Raw genomic sequence first — 6,000 nt, 5'->3', positions numbered from 1 at the left:
CCCGAAGGAGCGGCTGGTTTGAGTTGGGCCTGCACTCTAGTAATAACACCCCACTAACTTGACTCTCTATCCCCTTGACACAGCTGTGGTGCAATACAATACAGTACAATATAACACAATGCAAGGTACCTGTATTATAACCTCAGGATCCACTGGATCCACTGGATCCACCTGCGGGGAGAAAACAGTATGCCACACAACTGGATGCTTAAACAACAGTGTATTTTACTGTGAAAATATTCAAAGAGGGGATTACAGTAATTGCGATGTCCCAACATAGGACGGCAGTACAATGGGATTTAATATAAACACTATCAAACAATATACATTATAGATAAATACCCAGGAGCTCCCCTTACTTTTTAAGCTATGCGTAAGATCTCACTTAAAGTACTTAAAGTACTTGGTCTTTGGTCTTCTTGTCTTCGCTAGCTAAAGTAATCCCTTGTGATTTGTAATCCACAGGTTAAAGTAAGTTAAGTTGAGGCAAAGGTGCTCCTGGTATAACTTCAGTACTTATACTACATGGCTTGGGATGTCAGAGTAGGTAGGCCTCAAGCCTGCTCAGTGTCAGTTGCTCTGCTCCTCCTCCGTGGAACTATAAATCCCAGTGAGGCCTGTGTATGAGTCTAACTGCATGTGAAAGTTAACAAACTGTGGGCCGTAACCCACTCACCAACTGTATCGGAGCTCCGTGTAGTAACTTTGGTCCGGTGGCTGCAGCTTGCTTCTCCATCAGCTGTCCCCGTCGCTCTGCTGGGTGAGCCTGGTCCTCCGCTGCTCAAACGAGTGTCTCTGGATCTCTCCAATCCGGTCACTGTTTCTCTGGCACCGACAAATCACTCGCACAAACAAGCAAGGTTGCGCTCTGCAAATGGCTGTGGGCCCTGTCTCCTGGGAGGGCCTTCACACAGATCCTCATAGGCTGGCCATGCGATCCCAAGAGACCTAAAATGGCCGCTCAGGGTCCTTTTATGTCCTACCCAGCATGCACTGCTAGAGAAAGTGTTCATGGGTAGGTCATCAAGCCTCCTGGGTAAAAGGGTCAACCTTCTGATCAAAACAACAGTCACTACTTGTATATGTCTTTTGTGCTTTCTTCAAAGCAGTAAACATTTAAATTCAGTACCAGTATTTGGTCGCTAGATGGCGCCAAATACTAAGCCATAGAAACATCCATAGAATTTTGATTATTACATGGAAACACACAATAATAAACAAGCATAGTTTCATAGTTTGTTAGGTTGAATAAAGACACCAGTCCATCCAGTTCAACCTGAGTGAGTGTCCACAATGGTCCCTTTCCCTGTGCATTGCTACACTCACATCAGTCCCTATCCTCAAGGAGTCCACACAATCCAAGGTCCCCATTCATATACTAGGGCCAATTTTGGACAGAAGCCAATTAACCTACCTGCATGTCTTTGGGTTGTGGGAGGAAACCGGAGTACCCGGAGGAAACCCACGCAGGCACAGGGAGAACATGCAAACTCCAGGCAGGTAATGTCATGGTTGGGATTTGAACCAGTGACCTTCTTACTGCTAGGTGAGAGTGCTAACCACTACACCACTGTGCCGCATGTAATTTTCTAAAGGGTAACAAAAATCACTTGGGACAGAGGGAAGCCCAATTTAGCCCAGGTGGACCCTGCAACATTGCACTCAGTTGCCTTTATGAACAAAAAGACCTTCAAATTGAATAGAAACATGTCGGTATTGTGATTATTCTCCCCAATGTGATATTGATATTTTCATTTTTTTTGTTCTGTTTTTTTGGATGTACCAAGCAGGTAAAATAACACTATTTACACATAGTGGGAGAAATCACGACTCTCAGGGGTGTTGGGGTCTGGAAAGAGAGAGTATAGGTTTTAATATATTTCTTCATTGGTTTTAAGGGATAGACATCCCTAATACAATTTTATTGATTTTTGTATTAATAAAACGACCTTTTTAATCTATGGTTGTTTCGGAATGATCATTCTGAGAGGAGACTTCTACACCTTTAAAGTACAAACCCTTTTTTCTTCTATTTGCATCTATACTTGGATGTGGTACTGAGTGTTCAACTGAGCTCATGTTCATATTTTATGGTTGAATCCCTAATATAACAAATTTATTGGGGATCAGTGGGAATACCTCTTAAATTGTTGGGCAGTATGAAAAATGCATCCCTCACAGTGGTGATCAGAATAGCACAGTTACAGACAATTAAAAAGATCACTGATGTGATGCTGCTGGCTCTGCCAAGTGAGTTGGTCCTACAATTAAGCAGGCACCATCAGATGGGAGGTCTAATAGCTACAGCTCATGTTACTTCTGGAGGTACCCTGCTTGAGAATGTTTGCTATAGAAATACATTTTCAATTGCCACCTTAAAGGAGAAGTATGGGTTTGGGGTTTTTTCCCTAATCATACTTAACTAGGTGGATGCAGCATCGGTGCGATGCTGCACCTTTCCCCTGGCATCCCTTCACGGAGAACCGAGCCATTGAACATTGCAGATTTCTCAGTTCTCTTGGCTCCCAAGAGGAGAGCTGCTGACTGTCAATCAGCATCTCTCCTGCTCTGCTCCTCCACACTCACTGGAGCGCTGAGCTGTGGGGACCATCACTCCAGGCATCTGGCTGATCCATCATTCCGAAGTCGGGATGACGCGGTGCCTGGGCTGAACTTGATGACTTCAGCAGAGAATGGACTTCAGACCGTTCTCTGCTCAAAATGGGTCACAGGAGTGCAAAACTAACTCCTGTGACTCTTAGGAGAAGCCCAGCCAAACGAGCCCAGGCTGGACTTCTCCTTTAATGTTGCACTGCTATAAATACTATTACATTTTGTCTTTAACTGCTTAAGGACCACCTCATACTATACAACGGCAGAATGGCACGGCTGGGCACAAGCACGTACAGGTATGTTGTCCTTTAAGTGCCCAGCCATGGGTCACGTGCGCACCGGCAACGGCGCACTCACGACCTGGTCCTGAGCTCCGTGACCATGGCTGCGGGACCCGCGAACCCGATCGCCACGGGTGTCCAGCGATTGGGTTACAGAGCTGAAGAATGAGGATAGGTAAGTGTAAACAAACCTCTCCTCGTGCTTCCTAGAGAGCCTGTCACTGATCGTCTGTTCCCTGTCATAGGGTAAGACGATCAGTGATGTCACACGCCAAGCCACGCCCCCTACAGTAAAAAAAACACATACACTTAACCCCTACACTGCCCCTAGTGGTTAACCCCTTCACTGCCAGTGAAATTTTTACAGTAATCAGTGCATTTTTAATCTCACTGATCGCTGTATTAATGCCAATGGTCCCAAAAATGTGTCAAAATTGTCCGACGTGTCCACCATAATGTCGCAGTCACAATAAAAATCACTGATCGCCGCCATTACTAGTGAAAAAAAAAATATTAATAAAAATGCCATAAAACTATCCCCTATTTTGAAGACGCTATAACTTCTGCGCAAACCAATCAATAAACGCTCATTACGATTTTTTTGAACAAAAATATGTAGAAGAATACCTATCAGCCTAAACTGAGGAAACAAATGTTTTTTTATATATTTTTGGGGATATTTATTATAGCAAAAATATTGCATTTCTTTTCAAAATTGTCTCTTTATTTTTGTTTATAGCGCAAAAAATAAAAACGCAGAGGTGATCAAATACCACCAAAAGAAAGCTCTATTTGTGGGAAAAAAAGGACTTCAATTTTGTTTTGGGAGTCACGTCACACGACCGTGCAATTGTCAGTTAAAGTGACACAGTGACGAATTGCAAAAAGGGGCTTGGTCCTTTAGCTGCAAAATAGTCCAGGGCTTAAGTGGTTAAGCATGGCATATAAAACAGTACACCCAACTGTAGCCAATAGTTTAAACACAAATTACACTTTGATGGATGTACAAAGTTACCCAAAGGGAACACATTAGCAGGAATGTATCAGCAAAATATACAGTGCTATAACATGTACAATGAAAAAGGCAAACTGTCGCTCCCGCCTAGTCCTCCCTTAGACAGATAAGGTGTCAGACTTTGCCATGCTTGAAAAGACTTGTTTTTAATAAAGAAATATATTAGAGAAAGGATCATAAAATTACTAGACTAAAAGTAAAAAAAGAGGAAAGTGAGAGCCAAGGGCGGCTATAAAGGACAACCATAGAAAAAAAAATAAAGGAAACGTGAGACGAAAAAAGAGAAGAAAACAAATGAAAAGGAGAGGGGGGTGGAGGAAGGGACTGAAAAAAGGGGGTTTGTAGGATAAAGAGTAATTGGAGGCTGTTCTAGCAACAGGGGCTGATCTGCCGAATAACCATTTGCCCCTTACTAAGACAGGACCTGTATGATTACGTTGGACAGATATGATACGTATTCTCATGAGCAATGGAAATCCTGCCAATAAAACTACGTTTTATGGAATTGCTCATCTGTGCATTTTATACCGACCATCAGGCGTTCTTCTTATTGACTTTACAATGCACTGGCCAATAGTAGGAGGGTCAATATTTTTCCAATTGTGTGGAATGTAGACCTTGGCCGCATTTAGCAAGTGAATCAGGAAGGATCTCTTTTATCTGCGAGAGTGGAGTAATATGTAGTAGGAATGACTCCAGAGGGTTCTCTAACAAAAAAAAAAGTGAGTTAATGGATTAGTCACTGGATCCCCGCCCAGAAGGAGCGTATCTTAGGACACAACTAAAAAATATGTAAAAGGGTATTAGTATCTTGTTGGCAATGCCAACATAGAGGTGAAACAGTGGGGAAGACCTTATATAGGAGAGTGGGCATCCTGTACTAATGCGTCAATATCTGGAAAATGAGTAGACATCAGCCTCATAGAATGAGTACTTTGTGTACTTTCCAAGTTCTCCCAGAGTGTGAAGCTGTTCCTTTGGTAATACTAGTCAAATAAGCTGGAGGGTGGCTAGCAAAGAGCCTAGCAATGCCTTACACAATGAGCCCAGTAATGCTTTTGACAATTAGCCCAGCAATGCCTTCTCTAGTGAGCCTAGCAATGTCTGCTACAATGACCTTAAAGGGAAGTAAACCCTTCCAAACAACTTGGACCTATAGGTAAGCCTAGATTAAGGCTTACCTGTAGGTCCAAGCAATATCTCCTAAACCTATATGGTTTAGGAGATATTTGCCCGAAAATGGGCACCGCTGTCTACGGCGCATGCGCCGTAGACAGCGGCGCGCAGGCGCACTAAATGCGGCAAATCCAAGAATGGATTTGCCAAATTTGTCGACTCCCGTGCGCATGCGCGGGAGTGACGTCATCGCGGCTTCGCCGTATGACAGCAACGGAGCTGCGAGGCGCGACTCCCGTGCGCATGCGCGGGAGTGACGTCATCGCGGTTGCGCCGCTGTCATTGGTCGGAGCTGCGAGACGCCACCAGCAAGATGGACGCGGCGGACTACAGGGATCAGCGGCGACTTCGCTGGCTCCTGTGTCAGGTAAGTGACACATAATGAGCTACTATGCGATGCATAGTAGTCCATTATGCTTTACCTTTGCAGGGAAAAAAAGAGGAAGTAAACCCATCAGGGTTTACTTCCTCTTTAGCAATGTTTTGTACAAAGAGCCTAGCAAAGGTTTTGACATTAAGCCTAGAAATGTTTTCTTCATTGAGCCCAGCAATGCCTTCCACATTGAGCCCAGCAATATCTTATATTATGAACATAGCAACGCCTTCTACAATGAGCACAGCAAAGTCTTTTACAATAAGCCTAGCAATGCTTTCCACAAGGAGCTCAGCAATGCTTCTACAAAGAGCTGAGCCATGTCTCCTGGCTTGCTATAATCCTAGCAATGTCCTCTACGATGAGTCCAGTGATGTCTTCTACAATGATCCTTGCAATGTCTTCTACTATAAGCCTAGCAATGTCTTATACTATGAATATAACAACGTCTTCTACTATTAATCTAGCAATGTCTTCTACTATGAACCTTGCAATGTCGTCTACTATGAATCTAGCAATGTCTTCTACTATGAATCTAGCAA

Source organism: Lithobates pipiens, unplaced genomic scaffold, assembly GCF_037356315.1.
Source record: "Lithobates pipiens isolate NorthernLeopardFrog02 unplaced genomic scaffold, aLitPip1_a1.2 Scaffold_8, whole genome shotgun sequence".
Taxonomy (NCBI): Eukaryota; Metazoa; Chordata; class Amphibia; order Anura; family Ranidae; genus Lithobates; species Lithobates pipiens.
This window is presented reverse-complemented; position numbering follows the sequence as displayed.